The 19708-nt window shown below is 40.2% G+C and overlaps 1 protein-coding gene across 10 annotated transcripts in view; it reads right to left on the bottom strand.

The window, feature by feature from the left end:
• baz2ba (bromodomain adjacent to zinc finger domain, 2Ba) overlaps positions 1–8349 on the bottom strand; it is a 114896-nt gene extending 106547 nt beyond the window's left edge. For 4 of the 10 annotated variants that reach the window (XM_085805482.1, XM_085805491.1, XM_085805471.1 and 1 more), the window contains exon 1: positions 7996–8347. The gene's annotated coding sequence lies outside the window, so the exon portion shown is untranslated. Of the gene's footprint in view, positions 1–7995 lie in introns of all 10 variants that reach the window. The other 6 variants (XM_085805456.1, XM_085805536.1, XM_085805517.1 and 3 more) reach the window with 5 other exon arrangements.
• Positions 8350–19708: the final 11359 nt, after the last annotated feature.

Here is a 19708-nt window from a genome sequence, read left to right as displayed (position 1 = left end):
CAAAAAAAACCCTCTGAGATGTGCTTTGACCTTCCTGCTGGGGACGAATTCTTTTGAAACATGTGAACAGACTAGAGCCAGTCAGTCAGTCAGTCAGTCAGATCATTTCCTCCTCAGCAGAAGAGAAGCAGCAGCTGCCTGGGACCAACTGACAACTGCCCAACAAGAAGAAGAAGAAGGAGAAGAGAAAGAGTAAAAAAAAAGAAAAAAAAACGGGAAATACATTTTTAAAACCTTGTTTTGTGTGAGCAGCGCAGTGAGAACAGAGAAGCCACATACAGTCAGAAGGAGAGGGACGGTAATGACTGTAAAGACTTCCATACGTGCTATAAGGCGCCTGCGGATTAGGCCTGTGTTGTTGTTGTTACCTCTCTCTCTCTCTCTCTGTCTCTTCTCCTCTCTTCTCTTTCTTTACACACGAGCGTCCTTTTTTTAAACCTGAAAATGCTAAAAACAGCAGCTTGTCCCAGGTCCAATAATGACTAATCCAATGGCTGCTAGCGCTGGTTTGAGCCCTGCTTCCCTGCTCTGCTCTGCTCTGCTTTTCTTTGCTCTGCTGCTAACAAGGTAAGGCCATGTAGGTCAGGACTGAGTTCAGTTCAATTCACAGAGAGAGAAAAAAAAACACAGAGACAAGGTATAAAAAATAATAATAAACAAGACAAAACAAAAAAGATCTTCAAGATTTCCAGATAATACAACAAAAACTTCACGGTTCCCCTGCTCAGTCAACACAGAGTGCAGCTGATTGTACTAGTGTGGTTTCCATAAAACACAGTCCAAACACACACACACACACAGAGATATATATTTATATAAATATATATATTAATATATAAAGCCAGTGCACAACGGCTGCTGAAACTGCTTTCCTATTTGTTTTCTTCTGTCATTCTTCTGTAGGAGTTAAATATTTAAAATTCTGGCTTAGCTCGGAGCGGCTCTTTGCCAGCGCAGCTAAAATAAAAAGCCTTTGTGGCAGCAGTGACCAGATTTTAAATGCTGAAGAAGATCAATAAATGTGTGTGGAGGGGGGGGGGTGGGCGGGGGGGTGGGGGCTGTCGAGGCACAATCTCATACATTTGTGTGTGTATGTGTGTGTGTGTGTCCTGTCCCTTATGCGTAAATGCCTGCGCTCTGAGTCTGACAGCAAGTGTGTGTCCATGCATGTGTATGTGTTTGAGGCTCATGGTTTCCCTGCCTGCTACAAGCTATTCTGTAGTATCATCAAGTATCATAACCCCCCCCCCCACACACACACACACACACACACACACACTGCATCCACTCACCCACCCCCCGCTGACCCAAGAGGCGCACACCAATAGAAAACCAATATCATTCCCATTCCCACATCCGAAAACCTTCTTCCTATTTCTTTTTTTTTTCCATTCCCAGGATGGTTCCCCCGCCCGTTTTTACTTTTCTTTTTTTTCCTCTTTACCCCCCATCATCTCAGCACAGCAAGACACACACACACACATAAACATAAACACACACATATAAACACACATCATCTCTGCTACAGATTGAGAATGTCAAGGTGTGGTAAACATCAAACTAAATAGCAGGTTTCCCTCCGACTTTGGAGACGTTTCCATAATCAAGTTCCTGCTGAAATAAAATGACGGGCACTTAGGACTGGGAAAGGATAGATAGATGGATGGATGGATGGATGGAGGGGGTGAGAAAAATGACAGGAATCATTGAGGTTGGTTTTCTTGTAGGGGAAACAAAATCTGTTCCCAGTTCAGTGAGTGTTAAGAGACCCCCCACCACCCCAACCGCCCCCACCCCCCCCCCCTCGTCTGTATCATGGAGCCAAATAACAGTGAGTGAAGCCACTTCTTTTCATGAAAAGAAAATGCACTTGTGATGTGATGTGATGTGATGCTGCCATGTTTTTATTTTCGGTTCACTTAAAGAATGGAAGAATGGAACTCGTTGCCAAGTTATATTAAACAACTAAACAGTACATTATGCTTTTTAAAAAGCTCTAAAAGAACATTACTTAACTGAAATGAACTTCCATTAATCATGATGTTGTACTTGATATAAGGATTATGGGTTATAGTAGAAACCTGGTTAGAGCCGTCTTGTCTTGTCTTGTCATGTATTGAATGTATGTCATGTTGTTAAGGTATACTGTATATTGTTTTGTATTTGTCTATATGGTCTACATTGTCTGTATTTATTTGTTTGTGTTGTTGTTATATGTCTATGTCTATATAGTCCAGTGTGAATGTGTATTCTTTTATTGTCTCCATGTATACTGTATGTTTTGGACACTAGGAAGAATGGCGGATGCTATGCAGATGCTAATGGGGATCTTAATAAACATAAAAGTAAAAAACACACACACACAGGTATGCATGCAAGCAGACAATCAGTGGATTACTGTGTGTGTGTGTGTGTGTGTGTGTGTGTGTGTGTGTGTGTGTGTGTGTGTGTGCACGGCTCCCACGAAAAACAAGAAGTACATCTGTATTTTCACCTCCTTCGCTAATGTACAAAACAAAAAAACCAGCCCTGAAGTGGAAAAATCATCAGGACCTTTTGAGACTTCATTAAAAGAAACTAGCCTGGACTTTCCAAACACGGCATCTCTTTAGAGAGAGAGGGAGAGTGTGTGTGTGTGTGTGTGTAGGGGGGGAGAAATCAACCTTTTCACCTTGCTGGTGGAAAAACAGGCATCCCAACGAGACAGAGCATGCACAAACAACCTTGACTTTCATCAAGGAAATTCTCACATTGAATGATAAATAGAGGCCCAGGGGACGAGCAGCAAAGAAGCAGCTTATCGCCTTTCCCTCCCCAAATTTGGCCGCTCTGTCTTCTGTCTCCTGAAAGTCAACGCGGGGGTGACCCACTTGCACTTAACTGCTTATTGTTCGGTAATTAATCCACCATATGTAATCCACACACACACAGTAAAAACCCGACAAAACGGGTGTTGAATTGTTTTAGTCTTAATTAACAGTTGCGCTTGTTCGTGTGTTTTTCGACAACAGGAGGCATATGTGGCCAATCTCATTAGTTTAGTTCTGTACAGATGCATTTCTCATTATATAGACAGAAACAACAACAGGCTGACGACGTTTCTGGAAGAAGAAAAAAAAAAAGATAGCACCGCTGATGTTATTTGGAAAAGGCTCACGTTCAAAAAGCGAGCGTGCACTTTAGACAATTATTTGTGTTCCCTGATTATTATCAGGGACATCCAGTGCACATGCAGCAGCAGCAGCAGCAGCAGCAGCAGCAGCAGCAGCGTTACCAAAATAGCAAGGTAACATAAGGTTAGGTGGATCATCTGAGAGCTCACCAACTTTCCAGCTGAGAGGACATTAACCTGCGAGGCCATGTAAACACGTATCAATAAGTGATCTGTCTGCATCGGGGCCTGTAGCACACACACACACACACACACACACACACACAGAACAGTAGGGCCAAGACAAACACACCGAACAGCACCGATCTGATCTGCAACAATAAGAGGCATTATCAATCTAATGCCGAGAAGCTTTTAGGGCTTTTGCTAAAACGCAGCTTCTTCCACAAAGGACCATTAGCCCTTATAGGATTAATGTCTACTTCAAAAAACATCTGTTTAAAGTCTGTCGTCGTTTCTTCCTAGTTCCTACATTATTCCATTTGTCATTATTGATGCTGCTCTGTGTGCACGCGTGTTAGTGTGTTGTGTACTGTACATATATCACATATGTAAATGTCTGAGAGTGAAATCTGACCGTCACCAGCCAGGACGACTTCAGTTCTCGGATCGTTGGGTTAACACAGAGCAGACCTCGACTTCCTCTCTGGATTTCACAGCTCTGTGTCAGCGCTCACATGCAGAGATTTGACAGAGCTCCCAGATGGCCGTTATTATCAATAGACTGTTTGTAGGTCTGATTAATCTCAAGTCTAAATATAAAAATACTGACATCAATTCCATGAAATATTGAGGTTAGGACTCACCCCCAAACTGACTCTGGAGCAACTTTATATATAGATCATTAAAAAAATCTGATACACAACCACAGTAATATGGGTGGCTCGATTTTTTTTTTTTTTTCCCATCAATCTCCCATCATGCCTAAAGCATGAATCACTTATTTTCTGATATATCTTGTCACAGGATCTACAGTAAAACTCTTTCCTCTTTCAGGCTTAATGAGGGACAAACTGACTCAGAGAGATGAACAATATGCACAAGAATTAACAATAACTGATCGTTTCTAACAGATGCAACACTTCAGCTTTGAGGTTTCTACTTTTGCAGACTTCCAGACAGACAGCCGCCACAAGTGAAAACAGGTTTTTTTTTTTTTTCAACATTTTTTTCAACATTTTATCAAAATGTGGAACTGAGCTCTACTGAATCATCACAAAAGTTTTTAAGAAACGGAAGAAAAGCGTCACCTTTGCTCTCAGAAAACAGCAACAACAGGAATAAGTGTCGTATACGGGAAAATATGTTCCACCTCTAATCAACAGCTGCATCTGGACGAACGATGCGAGACCTGTTACGTGTCACCGTGGCGACTTGACACCTGATAAATCTCACTTTGGTTTGTTTTTTTTTTGGAGGAAACACTTCGTTTGTGAAGCACACACACACACACACAAAAAGAAGATGATCGCCTCATATTCAATACTAACGGATTATAGAGAATACTGCATTGTGTGCACATGGGATTGTCTTCTCCAAAAGCTGTCCAAGTTCTGTCAGATTCAGCACCCCCCCCCCACCCCCCTAAACCAGCACCACCACCACCACCCCACCGCCCCCCGCCCCCCCGACACAGAGCTCGTGAACCTAATTTCACCTAATCAGCTTAGTCAATAGCAACCGTTTGCTGTGACTTTGGTAGACATGCAAATAGGGCTTAACTATGTCTATCCTTAATTCCTGAATGTTCAAGTCAAGCGGAAGTCCTCCTTTATCTCTTCAAAAACAACAGCTCCAATTTGAGAGAGAGGGAGAGAAAGAAAGAAAGAAGAGCAAAGAGAGGGAGAGAAAAGAAAACTCCAGCGGAGAGTTGGGTTTCTTTTCTGTTTTTTCTTCCTCTCCTTATTCTTCTTCCTCTTCTTCTTCTCCTTCCTCGGCCTGGCAAGGAGAGACATCTCTGATTTGAGTGTGCTTGAGGTAGCACAGTGTGCTTTCATTTCAAACCAACATGGCAAACAAACTCTGACAGATTTGTTCCCCTTTTTTCACTTTTGCTCTTGCTCACTCTCTGTTTCTCGCTCGCTCGTTTCAAATTATGGGAAAACACACTGCACAAATATATTACTACTTCACGTTGGTTTGTATGATCTGCTCAGCTGCAGCACTTACAACTTCACACACACATACACACACACACACAGACATAACGCGTGCCGTACATGCATGCACAGACGCCGGCTACACATATTCAAACAAATCTGCACACAAAATGACGCTAACAATAGACAGTTAGTTGTAATAGTGGTGAGAAAAACTGGGAGACTCTGTTCCGTTTCAATTCACTGATACCACTAATGGCTTCTTAGCAGCTCCATGAAATCAAGCAGCTGTCATATAGATGCATCAGCAGTGAGTGTGTGAGGAGGGAAAGCCATCCCCATAAGGACAGAGGCACCGCGCCTTCATGTTTGGCTAAACATCTGCTCCTCTGCACTCCAGCTTTGCAGCAATAAACGGGCAAACAAAAGAGGTGGGAGGTGAAATGATCAGATTTTCCATTTCAAAGCATTTGTTCGGTTTGTTTTCCTTTACCCCCCCCCCCACTCCTCCTTTTCCTTTTTCCTTTAAACTGCTTTAAGGACACCAGAGGAAGGGGGGGGGGGTGAAGAAAGTGAGATCAAGTTTTAACTCTGACGGATGAGCTAAAACAACACCTTTTGTATAAGATGGATGGCCGAAATTAAATAAGGTCACCGTTTTTTCCGTTCGCTGGATAAACTCTGTCTCCAGTCTGAACTGTTGCAAACCGGTATCATAGCTCAGTTAGGGGTGATTCAGACGCCAATGTGTGTGTTCGTGCGTGTGTGTGTGCGTGATGACAAGAGACGCACGTGCGAGTGTGCACGTCCTCCAACTTGTCAATCCTGAAAATCTATCAATCACTATTCAACTTTGTGTAAACAAGCATGCAAGCATTTGCCAAGAGAGGTTCATTTAAAGAGCAATAAATACCTTTTCCTTAACAGTTACATAATTATTTCAAAGAACTTTGTGTTTGGCAGCGACAGCCAGTTATATTTTATTTTTACTGCTCCTCTTAATGGGATTCTTGGTAATTAATATCCTTCCTTCCTTTCTTCATTTCTTCCCTCACTCCTCCTTCCTCTCTCTCCACCTCCTCCTTGTCCTTCTCCATTCATTCACACAAACATAAAGCAGCACACTGAAAATCACATTCAACAACATTTAAATCGCCTTTAAAAAGAAAAACTGTCACTACTTTGGTCTAAATGCGACAGATCACAGCATGTCCACCTGTCTCTCTCTCTGCACAAATCACAACCACGTCCCTGAACGCAACACGACCTCACTTTATATCTGTCTTTTTGTTTGCTTTTCTTTATCTTTTTATGAATAACAACAAACACAAACTGTCTTCAAACCATCGCTTTCAATCAAACCACCTTAAATGTCCTCTTTAAAAAAAAAAGAAAGAAAGAAACACCACACAGGACGTGAAACACCGTGTCAGGGTTTTTTTTTTTGCCCCTCTCTAACAAAACTTTGGTAAAACTTGCGAAAAAAAAAAACGTGGATCCATTTCCTTTTAAAGTGTGTGTGTGTTAGTGTGTCTGTGTGTGTGTGAGTGAGAGAGAAGACAGAGAGAGAGGGGGGAAAAGGTAAAGAGGAGGGGGGGCGAATTTAAAATAACCAAGATGGCGAGAGGCTTGTTGTTTTGGAAGGGGCAGAAAAAATGGAGGATATTGTAATATACACAAAGGGATAAATTTCAACAACTCGGACAAGCTGCTAGCTTGACTTGCACTCAACCACCACAACAACCGCCGCTGCTGCCGCTGCTGCCTCTCGGTTTGAGGAAGCGACCGACAGCCAGCCGGTAAAAAAAAAAAAAGAAGGGCTGGCCAGAAACAGCAGCAATAAGCAACAACATGGCTTAACAACAGAGGAAAAAGTCAAACTCTAATAATGATAATAATAATACAACCTACATCTTGAGTTATTTATGTATTTGTCGCTAATTGTTTTATCTTTGAGATAGGACCTGAGAGATTGGACCGTTAAAGCGGAGGGATATTTTTAACGGACGTCCAACGGCTGCTGCTCAGTCCAGTCCGTTTTTGACGGTTAAAACAACCCCAAGCAGCGACTATCTTAATACATTTACCCCCCAAAAAACACGACAAGTCAATGTATTAACACAGCGGTTACAAGCACAGACACAAAACACACCCGTAGAAACTTTAAATTCACTACGATTTTAACACAAGTTTGATCCGACCGACCGACAGACGCCGTGAGAGCTGAGCTGAGCCGAGCTGAGCTGGCGTGAGATCGGAAGGACACAAAGACGATTCCCCCCACTATCAGGTCACCACCGCCACCGCTAACTAACACCACAGAGGAGGCAGAAAATAGTTCGTATTTATGTTTAATAAAACAACAGCAGCAGCAACAACACAACATAACACAGCGATAGATAGATAGAGAGAGAAAGAGAGAGGTGATGGGGGGTAAACTTTACGTTATTTGACCGTGAATTGTTACCGTCGAGTCGACTTATGTTCGGGATTCACCACCACCACCACTAGCACCATCGCCACCGAGCGAATGAATTAGTACATCGTAACACGAAAACAAGAAAGAAAAGTATCTCTATCTAAACACAGAGAGAGAAAAGCGAAGAAACTATAAGAAGCGAAGCTCAAACCAGCAGCTTTCTGTACGAGTAGTAGCCTAATAATAGTAATAATTAAAAAATAATAATAAAAAAAAACACACACACAGCGTCAGTGAAATAAAACACTTACCTTTTTTTTTTTTTAGTTTCGACACTTTACTTATTTCCAACGTGGGTTTTTCTTTTTTTTCTTCAGTTGTTGTAGTTAAAAATAAAAAAAAATAAAAACACACAAAACACTTCGTTCGGCTTCGGTTTTCTTCTTATTCTTCTTCAGCTTCAGCTTCAGCTCGCCTCCTCTTTTTTTTCCTTGGTCGCTGCTTTTGGTTATGAAAGAGGTCGGGGACGAATGATAAAGAAGGGAATTGGGCAGTAATTGAGTCTCGGTCGGTGTTGTGTGTGTGTGTGTGAGTGAGTGAGTGAGTGTGTGTGTGTGTGAGTTGAATGTGTGTGTGTATGTGTGCGTGTGTGTGTGCGTGCGTGCGTGTGTGTGTTAGTTACTAACAGCAGATTGAAGGAGACTCTTCTCAAGGTTTATTCAGCTCCACTTCAAGGAACCGACCTGACGTCAGCTCACTACTGCCACACAAAGAAAACTTATTATTTGTGCAGCAGCAGCAGACACAGACACACAGGCAGCAGCGTCCCTAGGAAAAGACACACGACGACGACACAGTTTTTATTGACCATTATTACTTCAAATGCGACACTTGTCATCGACAGGAACTTTTTATTTAGCATTAGTTTGTAGTTTAATCAGTGAACTGCAGCTTTAACCACGTGCACGTGTTCATGGTTTTCTTTTGCCTCCCGTAAACAAATAACAGGATGCATTTTATAAACATTTACTTTCTTTTTTCTTTTTTACTAAAACTTGAATAAAACTTTATGAATAATAATAAAAAATGTTATTATGGTTATATAGGCTATTATATTTATGTTGATCTCTGCTTCACAAGGAGCTGCCTGCAACAATCAGTCAGTTCATTGATTAGTTGACTAACAGACCATTCATTTGGACTTATAATACACAAATTGATTAAGCAAGAAACTAATTGATAAGACGATATTAGTTGCAGATCAGATCATATTGGCTATAGTGCAACTTGCAAAGGAAAGAAAAGTTCACATTTTACACAACAGCAGCTGAGTTAAAGACACGACGACACAGTTATTGACCATTATTACTTCAAATGCGACACTTGTCATCGACAGGAACTTTTTATTTAGCATTAGTTTGTAGTTTAATCAGTGAACTGCAGCTTTAACCACGTGCACGTGTTCATGGTTTTCTTTTACCCCCCGTAAACAAATAACAGCATGCATTTAATAAACATTTACTTTCTTTTTTCTTTTTTACTAAAACTTTAATAAAACTTAATGAATAATAATAAAAAATGTTATTGTTATGGTTATATAGGCTATTATATTTATGTTGATCTCTGCTTCACAAGGAGCTGCCTGCAACAATCAGTCAGTTCACTGATTAGTTGACTAACAGACCATTCATTTGGACTTATACTGTAATATACAAATTGATTAAGCAAGAAACTAATTGATAAGATTATATTAGTTAGTTGCAGATCAGATCAGATCATATTGGCTATAGTGCAACTTGCAAAGGAAAGAAAAGTTCACATTTTACATTATTATACCAACCATTGCAGCAGTAGAGTTAAAGACTCATGACGACACAGATATCAACCGTTATTACTTCATATGCAACACTTGTCATCCACAGGAACTTCATTTAGTGTTGAGCTGCAGCTTTAACCACGTGCATGTGTTCATGGTTTTGCCCCCCGTAAACAAATAACAGGATGCATTTTATAAACATTTACTTTCTTTTTTCTTTTTTTACTAAAACTTGAATAAAACTTTATGAATAATAATACTATTTTTTATTGTTATTGTTATATATCATATTTATGTAGATGATGGTTTAGCTCTCTGCTTCACAAGGAGCTGCCTGCAACAATCAGTCAGTTCATTGATTAGTTGACTAACAGACCATTCATTTGGACTTATAATACACAAATTGATTAAGCAAGAAACTAATTGATAAGATGATATTAGTTGCAGATCAGATCATATTGGCTATAGTGCAACTTGCAAAGGAAAGAAAAGTTCACATTTTACACAACAGCAGCTGAGTTAAAGACACGACGACACAGTTATTGACCGTTATTACTTCAAATGCGACACTTGTCATCGACAGGAACTTTTTATTTAGCATTAGTTTGTAGTTTAATCAGTGAACTGCAGCTTTAACCACGTGCACGTGTTCATGGTTTTCTTTTGCCCCCCGTAAACAAATAACAGGATGTGTTCTTAGAAACATTTACTTTCATGACAACAATCAGTCAGTTCACTGATTAGTTGACTAACAGACCATTCATTTGGACTTATACTGTAATATACAAATTGATTAAGCAACTAATTGATAAGACGATATTAATTAGTTGCAGATCAGAACATATTGGCTATAGTGCAACTTAAAGGAAAGAAAAGTTCACATTTTACATTATTATACCAACCATTGCAGCAGTTAAAGACTCATGACGACACAGATATCAACCGTTATTACTTATGCAACAGGAACTTCATTTAGCGTTAGTTTAGTCAGTGAGCTGCAGCTTTGACCACGTGCATGTGCTCATGAATGTGGCCCCTTAAACATATAACAGGATGCATTTTTATAAACATTTACTTTCTAATTTCTTTTTTTTACTAAAACTTTATGAATAATAATAATCTTATTGTTATTGTTATATATTATATTCATGTTGATGATGGGTTAGCTCTCTGCTTCACAAGGAGCTGCCTGCAACAATCAGTCAGTTCACTGATTAGTTGACTAACAGACCATTCATTTAGACTTATAATACACAAATTGATTAAGCAAGAAACTAATTGATAAGACGATATTAATTAGTTGCAGATCAGAACATATTGGCTATAGTACAACTTGCAAAGGAAAGAAAAGTTCACATTTTACATTATTATACCAACCATTGCAGCAGTTGAGTTAAAGACTCATGACGACACAGATATCGACCGTTATTACTTCATATGCAACAGGAACTTCATTTAGCGTTAGTTTAGTCAGTGAGCTGCAGCTTTGACCACGTGCATGTGCTCATGAATGTGGCCCCGTAAACATATAAGAGGATGCATTTTTATAAACATTTACTTTCTAATCTTTCTTTTTCTAATCTTTCATAAAAAGTTATGAATAATAATAAGTAGGCCTATTATTATAGTTATTATAATGATGTCCATTACGGTTTAGCTCTCTGCTCCACAAGGAGCTGCCTGCAACAATCAGTCAGTTCATTGATTAGTTGATTAACAGACCATTCATTTGGACGTGTAATAGACAAACTGATTAAGAAAGAAACTAATTGATAAGACGATATCAGTTAGCTGCAGATCAGATCAGATCATAACGACTACAGTGTAACTTGCAAAGGAAAGAAAAGTTCATATTTTACACAACAGCAGCTGAGTTAAAGACACGACGACACAGTTATTGACCATTATTACTTCAAATGCGACACTTGTCATCGACAGGAACTTTTATTTAGCGTTAGTTTAGTTTAATCAGTGAACTTCAGCTTTAACCACGTGCACGTGCTCATGGTTTTGCCCCCCGTAAACAAATAACAAGATGTGTTCTTATAAACATTTACTTTTCTTCTTTTTTTTAAAAAATATAACTTTTATAAAACTTAACTATGATAATAACTTCTATTATTGTTATGATTATTATCCTGATGGTTTACATTTCTGCTTCACAAGGAGCTGCAACAATCAGTCAATGAATTGATTAGTCGATTAACAGACCATTCATTCAGACAAACTGATTAAGCAAGAAACTAATTGATAAGACGATATCAGTTAGTTGCAGATCAGATCAAAACGACTACAGTGCAACTTGCAAAGGAAAGAAAAGTTCACATTTTACACAACAGCAGTTCAGTTCTTGTGCATTTACACTTAATTTGTCATTTTTTTCTTGTTAAATAACTACACAATTGTTGATTCATTTCAACTGACCGATTATTCCGTGGATAGTTTCAACTCTACCTGGACTTAAACTGAAGGTTTAGTTGATGTAAAGTGGAATTATCAATGATTCAATCAGTTTTAACAACTTGGACCCACACATTAGGGTCTATTTACTGATAATCATGTATTCAAAATCATATTTAACAACATTTCTGCTACTAGTACTTTGTTTTAAACACAACTGTGTCCAACACGTCCACCTGTTTCTGCACAAATCACAATGAAAACTCACTTTATATTTGTTTTTTAAAGCAAACATCTCGACCTCAGGCACAAGTTTCTCCTTGCTACACGATTGTCAAAAACATTTCTGATATTGATCTATATATATATCCACTAATAGTTTCAACTCTAATTTCTTGTTCAGTCATCATCAATAGATGTTGCACTAAGTTTTTAAACAGCCCCAACTGTGTTATTCTGTTATCACCACACACACATTAAAATCCATATACAAGCAATCATTAATCTTCTGTTCTGTATCCATTTACACTGCATTTATCAGAATAGACGAGTCCTAGTTGCTACAGTCGTCTCTCCAACCCCCCCCTCCCCCCCATCCCTCCCTCCCCACGAGTCCCACTGTTAACTGACCAAATGACGATCCCTTTAGAAGATGATACACGATCAAACAAATACAAATCAGACAGATAACACTAACACGTGGTGGTGGTGGTGGAGGGGGGGCTGAAATAAATTAGAAAGCATTTGCCAAACAAAACAAAACAAAACAAACAAAGCAAAAACAAAACAAAAAAACCCAGAAATAGGACAGATCTTTTCCCCGGGATGGGATCAATACATTGCCTGGCAAAGACAGCCATCTGTGCCTAATTGTGTGCTTTACCTCCTCTTCTGAGCACACAATAAGCAACAGGCTGAACGCAGGCCCTCTGACCCAGACTGGCTCTCCAGACGGGGGAAGATTATTTCATTCAACTGGAAAACAACAAGGGGGTGGGGGGGGAGGGGGGGGGGAGTGGTGGTGGTATAGAGGAGGAGCGGCGAGGGCTTTTTTTTTTTTTTTTTTTTTTTGCAGATGGAGTGGGCAACTGTTCTTTATTTGCCCCACCCTGTCGAGGATGAGGATGGGTCACAGAAGCCTGAGCCAACTGGTGTAGCTATCTGTGTGTGTGTGTGTGTGTGTGTGTGTGTGTGTGTGTGTGTGTGTGTGTGTGTGTGTGTGTGTGTGTGTCACATCGCCACTGGTTGTATGGTTGTATGGTTGGTTGTATCCACTTTAACTGGTATTATACGGGATTAACAAACTGTTGGCTGTGAGTTTATGGACAGCTCATGAATCACACACACACAACAACAATGAACTCATTGTTAGCGGCGTGATGGAGTGTCGGTTTACAGGCGCATTCATATTAATGCTTCATAAACATTATAAATGACCGTAAATGTTTCCTATTCCTTCCTTCATCATCATCCTCGTCCTCCTCATCATCCTCCTCGTTGCCTCTGGGATGCAAGTGACATTACAAGCGCACGCAAAAGTGTCACCGGGACGTTGCGAGAATTGTAAAAAGCTGTTTATTTGCATATCAGTCATTTTTATTTGCTCCTTTTTTAAATAAATAAAAAGGTGAGAGGAGGAGGAAGAGGAGGAAGAGTTTGGACACAGACAACCTCTAATTCAGCTTGTGGTGTTCAGTTAAAGCCATTTTATAAGCTTGCTCTCCATGTTCTTTGGTCATTGATTTTCCTCTCTGCCCCTTTCCATTACCTGTTGAGAAAGGGGAGGGAGGGGAAGAGGAAGGGGAAGGGGAAGGGGGGGGGGTTGCTCTTCTTCAAACACACACACATACACATACACATGCACATGCACACACACACACACACATATACACACACACAATCCTCTCTATCAGTCTCTCTAGCCACTGGCACCCTGGTGTATTTCTCCATCTCCTCTCCGCCTCTTGTTGCAGCAGTGACAGGCCATGAGGAATGACAGTGGCTGTGTTTGTCATACAGTAACAGCAGCAGCAGCAGCAGCAGCAGCAGCAGCAGAGAGAAGAGAAGAGAAGTAAGGCTTTTTAATTGCATTGGAGAATCTTCATTAAAGAGAGCACATGGGGGCGGGAATAAGGGGGGGGAGAGGGGGGAGAGGGGCTGCGTGTGGTGGCGTCGCGGGGCACTCTGAGCATCGTCATTAAGGAGAAGGCACCGGCGAGGCAGAGAAGGGTGGGCCCTCTTTGCATGCACACTGAGAATGCCTGCCGTACCTCGGTCATTTGTAACATAATAAGTGCCAGCACAATGACTGCAATGCGAGAAAGCACACCACAGGGAAGGGAAGGGAGGGGAAGGGAGGGGAGGGGAGGGGGGGAAGGGAGACAGCATGTCTGTCTAAAAGAGGGGACTTTTCTTTTTTTTTTTTTTTTTGGTCTTGATTAGAAAGTATAATGAGCCACTAAAGAAACAGGAGGAAAAAAAAAAGAAAAGATCTCTCCTGAGACTGATGGAAAACAAATTAATCTGGTGATTTGGATTTAATTATTATTTTTCTATTAGTTCACCAATAGCAAAGACAGGGACGGCCCCAGCGCCTCGCCGTCAGAAAGCGAGGAGCTGTGCTTGCATTTATTGATTTTTTCACCCAGACACATTCAGGGAATACAGATTCATCTGCTCTCCTCCCCACACGGTCCACTATGTGGGATTTCCATTAACACAAGAAGCTTCCAGCAACTCTGAGATGTTTAATTTGAACACTATAAATGGAGCTCAAAATAACCATTCACACACACACACACTCACAAAGAAAAGTGGCCTAAGGAAGTCTTTTTATGCAATTGAATTAGGCCTCACTTATTGTTGTGACCTACATAATAAGTATTAAATAAACACCCAATAAATTAAATTAAGACAATGTTCTGCTGTATAGAGCGGAGTGGAGCGCTATTGTTCGCGCTTCTGCTTCCGACATCTCACACCGCTATAATAGTTGGAGTTTAATTTAATCTTTTGTTTTTGGATTAATGTAAGAAAGCCTCGCAAAACGACAACGACGAGGACGAGGACGACGAGGGCCGTAATTATTCTCCAACATCCCATGTACTGTAGTGTCTTGTCTTTTGTAGTAGCATCCTTTCAATACATCAGTAGTCTTCAACACAATGCCTTGTGAGATGTAATGATTTGCAAAGTCAATGATTTGAACTGCCTGTGTGATTAAAGCACAAGGGACCAATTTGCAGCCGGCTATATGTAGAGTATTTGGTGTGCCTCCAGTTACACAGTTACTCTCTCACTGACATAAAATTCTGCAATTATGCCAGATGAACACTGGTATTGATTGCTATCCTACTATCCCTTACTGGAAAAAAAAAAAAAGGTTTGCAATATATGTAATGGCTTCACTTCACATGTGTGTGGACCCAATTACAGTTATTCTGAAAGCCCCGGCCACGCCTGTAATGGCATATGGGAATCCATGTGACAGTGAAATATGCATTAATCCTTGACCTTTCACCGCACACAGACATCCACAGGAGGCAGGTTATGGGATGTGAGAAGTGTTTTTCTTGCAACATGATTCACTCTGAGCTCTGAAAGCACTTGCACTTCTCAGTAAATATGAGATATTACAAGAAAAAAAGTTCTTTGGGAGATCAGCTAAACAATGTTTTTCCATGCAAGGCTGACTAATAAACCCCTGCACGGCCTAAAATAAAAAAATAATAAAATAAAAATGATGATGATGAGTGGAGTGCACTCACTCAGATACTGTTTATTGTGGTGAATGTAACTGAGCAGAACCCTCTGTTGCATGATGTAATACACAGAAGGGAGAAATCATCATAATAGCAGAGTAGTAGAGTGAGTCATTCGTCGATGAGGTACATTCACACTGTCATTCAATGAGGAGATGCAGTCTGTCTGTGTGTGTGTGTGTGTGTGTGTGTGTGTGCACATGTTGTCAGTGTGTGACCGATGGAAAGAGAGACACAGACAGAGACACAGAGAGAGAGAGAGAGAGAGAGGGAGAATTAGTATGTTCCTTTTCTGGGAACGAGGAGTCATTTGTGCCAGGAAAGTGCAGAAACAAGTCCCAGCCCTTCACTGATGCATCTCTCCATGAAGAATGAGATCACAAGCAAATGTCACCCCAACCTGAGCAAAGCCAAATGACCTTGAATCAAACACAAACACATCTTTACCCACATTAGTGTGTAGCCTACTCTCTCTCACACGCACACACACAGACACACACACAGACACGCACGCACACACAAAATGTCAGCAACATTTTCCATTTGCTAAATCTGCGCCTAAGTGCAGGGGTTTAGCTAAGGTAATCAACCTAGTATTTTTCCTTCAAGTCCACATGAATATCACCCTGGAGGAGCGCGGCTGTTAAACACACACACACAGACACACACACAGACACACACACACACACACACAGACACACACACACACACACAGTCTCCAACTCTAAACTTAAAAAGCTCTGCTGCCTGCGCTTCACTCGATCATTTAAATAAACTTTTAAAAAGCAAAGTGGCATGAAATTTCCCAACACTTATTGAGCCAATACTGAATGAATGTGCAAAATAAAGACAGAAGACGAAGACGAAGAGGAAGGAGAGAAAACCTGGTGTTACGTAGGTGACTGACTGACTGACTGACGGTGCAGTTGCTTATTGTGCGTTTCGTGACAGATGAAGCTGAAGGTGGGGGTGGGGGTGAGGCAGGGTGGGGTGGGGGGGGGGATTTCTTCAAGGGAAATGACTTTCACAGTTGAAGGAATTTCAAGCTTCAATGCATTACTTTATCATAGTTTACATATAACAAGCTTTGATTTCCGTCCACTGCAGCTACAGTAGCATGTGTATATGAATATATATATATATCTGTGACACAAGAGAACACTTTGATAGATAAGCAAATGTCCTTTCTTTTTTTTTTTCCTCCCTTCCTCCTCCCCTTATTATCATAACTTTAGGTTTTGCTGTATTCATCTTTCTTCTCTGACCCACATAGAAAGCGCGATTTCTTTAGTTATCAGTGTAACACCAGGCAAGGCAGGCACCATGCAGGCCGTTTGTTTTATATATATGTATATACTGTATATATTTCTTGATTATCCTACAACAAAGTGTACACGGTCTATTATTAAACATAAAATACACAGACATTAGCCGAATAACGCACGGTCATTACCTGGAAAATAAATAAACCTTATTGTGATTCCATGGAGCTATACTTCTGTTAAATCGCCACGCTTAAGTGGTTTGAAATGCAAAAGGTGAGATACCTGAGAGCTGCAGAAACCATCAGAAAATGTAACGTTTAACGGCAGAATTACGTCTTTTTTATGTCTTTTTTATGTCTTTTTTTTGCAGTGACTTTGACAAGTTTTGGCAGAGACTTCCCCTGTAAAATTTGGGATCAAAGCGTAGAAATGGAATACAGTTATTTACACTGCACCGCTGTAGTGAAAGTGGAACTCGTAACTAATCTCAAATTAGCCATGCTTTGCGGTACATGATCACCCCCCCCCCCTTCTTTTTTTTTGGTGTGTGTGAATACTGACTCTTTTAAAAGACACACACACACACACACACACAGAACAACCTCATGTAATCTGGCACATTTTCTGAAGGCATCTCAGCTCTAATTGTGCAACAACTCCAGGCGACAGAAAAAAAAGTGACTCATTTAGTGCCTAATATGAAATAAATATTAAAAGACTCTGATATAAAACATCATTTTAAACACGTGGTGCATCTCGTGCTCTTTATTCACCTTCATATTCACATTAAAAACTCATTCAAACTGCTGATCTCACTCCTTTTTTTTGGTTTTTTATTATTATTATTTGTGAAATTAAATCAAAGCCACGTCTATTGAAGGAATCGACATCCACTGAGAAAAACACTAATTTGGCAAAACAGAAAAGAGAGACACTAGAAACAAAAGCACTGTTACAAGCTCATGTGTGTGTGTGTGTGTGTGGATTAGTGTTTTGACAACGATGAAATAATTAGAATAAGATAATTAAATGAGGCGGCACAGCAGGAGAGAGGGACAACGAACCGTTATATGAATGTGTTTGATTCCCTGTGAATATCGAGTAGTCCGATCACGTCAGATAATGTCAAATATACTGTATATATATGTGTATATTATGTAGAATTAGTATTATTGTCACATACAACCGCAGTGTGGCTTCAGGAGGATGTTCAACAAAACTGAAATCATTACCAGTCAGATGTGACATATGTTGTGTGTGTGTGTGGTTTCAGCTCCCACACACAACCACATGTGAAGCGGATTTGATGTGACAGAAAGTACCTGTGTGTCTTGATGTGGATTCAACTTAAAGAGACAAAACACAACAACCTCTGTATATTTGTAAATTAAAGCCTTGGATCGTCAGCCCATCTGTATTTATTTGTACATTAAAAAAACAAAACAAATCTGTAGTAATATTGATGCAAAGACATTAAAATTCTACCTACTGTCTAATTATAGACCTTTAAAGTCTAATTCAAACAGGAAACAAACGTCCAGGTATATGAGCTATTTTCAGAGAGTGTGCGAAGGCCATCAAAAATCCATTTATTGAACAAGCTTTCATATTCATTCTGGAGGTGTCTGAACTGCCTATAAACCCTAAGAGCTATTATAAAATGTATGAAAACAGACCTACCTCCCTGCAGATATACGTATATATATATATATATACTGCATATTTCTACATGCATAATGTCTGGGCGCACAAGAAAAGACACAAACGTGACGTGGTTTCACTGTTCTGAAGCTGGTGGTGTTATTTTTTATGAAACTTCTCCACTGAAACTGAGAAAATGCACAAAAAACGATTAAAATCAGCGAATTCTGGAGCCATTTCAGCTGCTTTTGCTGCGAGATTTGCACAACTGGTGATTTTTGATGGTATTAATGTCTTGTTTTCTTGAAAAATAACTTAGATTCAGTCAGAAACCTTGGTCATTCATGTAAAGACTGTGTAAAACATTTGTGCTTTTAACATTTAGCTGCTCTAACAGATCTATAAATACTTCCTGGTTCCTTCCCAAGTCACATTTTATATTAATTTTAACCCAGATTGCTCAAAGATACTTTAAAATCTTCCACCACTGTCTCTGTAAAACAATCTTTTCCCTCCTCAGACGAGTAACGGTTTGATTTTTATCCACATCATGAGCTGACATTTGCCTTCAGGCTTTATCCCCCCCGCCCCCCCTCCCCGCCCCCCAAAAAAAAAAAAAAAATCCCCTGAAAACTTTCGTGTCAAATCCCCCCGACGCGCTGCAGCTTCACTGCTGATATTCTCCAACTCTAAACATCAACAGCGAGAGCTCGGAGGAATGTCGGGAATTTATAGGTGTTATTGGTCACAATAACAGAATCAAGAAGTGCATCTTTTTACGTGACTTCTTCACCTCTAAGATCCTCGACAGAGTTATGAAAAGACGTCTTTATGAAAAAGCAGCTGCAGGCTCAACTTTAACTTTAACTTTTATCACACAGGACTAAAAGGAAGGATGTGTGTGTGTGTTTAAGAGTGACAGAAATCTGTTCGACTGGTGTCAGGATGTGTTAAACATCTGTCAGTCTGTCAGTCACTCACACCTGCATGTGTGAAAGTTTCATTCTGAGTAATTGCTGGTAAATGAGGAACCAAAGTACGACGACGACGATGATGATGATGGTGTCACAGAGAGCACGGTCTGATATGATACGACTCATCATTTAGACTAAATAGAAACTTCTTCCTATTATTA

This window comes from Trachurus japonicus, chromosome 3 (genome assembly GCF_045865225.1).
Source record: "Trachurus japonicus isolate A0001 chromosome 3, Traja_1.0".
NCBI lineage: Eukaryota > Metazoa > Chordata > Actinopteri > Carangiformes > Carangidae > Trachurus > Trachurus japonicus.
This window is presented reverse-complemented; position numbering and strand designations above follow the sequence as displayed.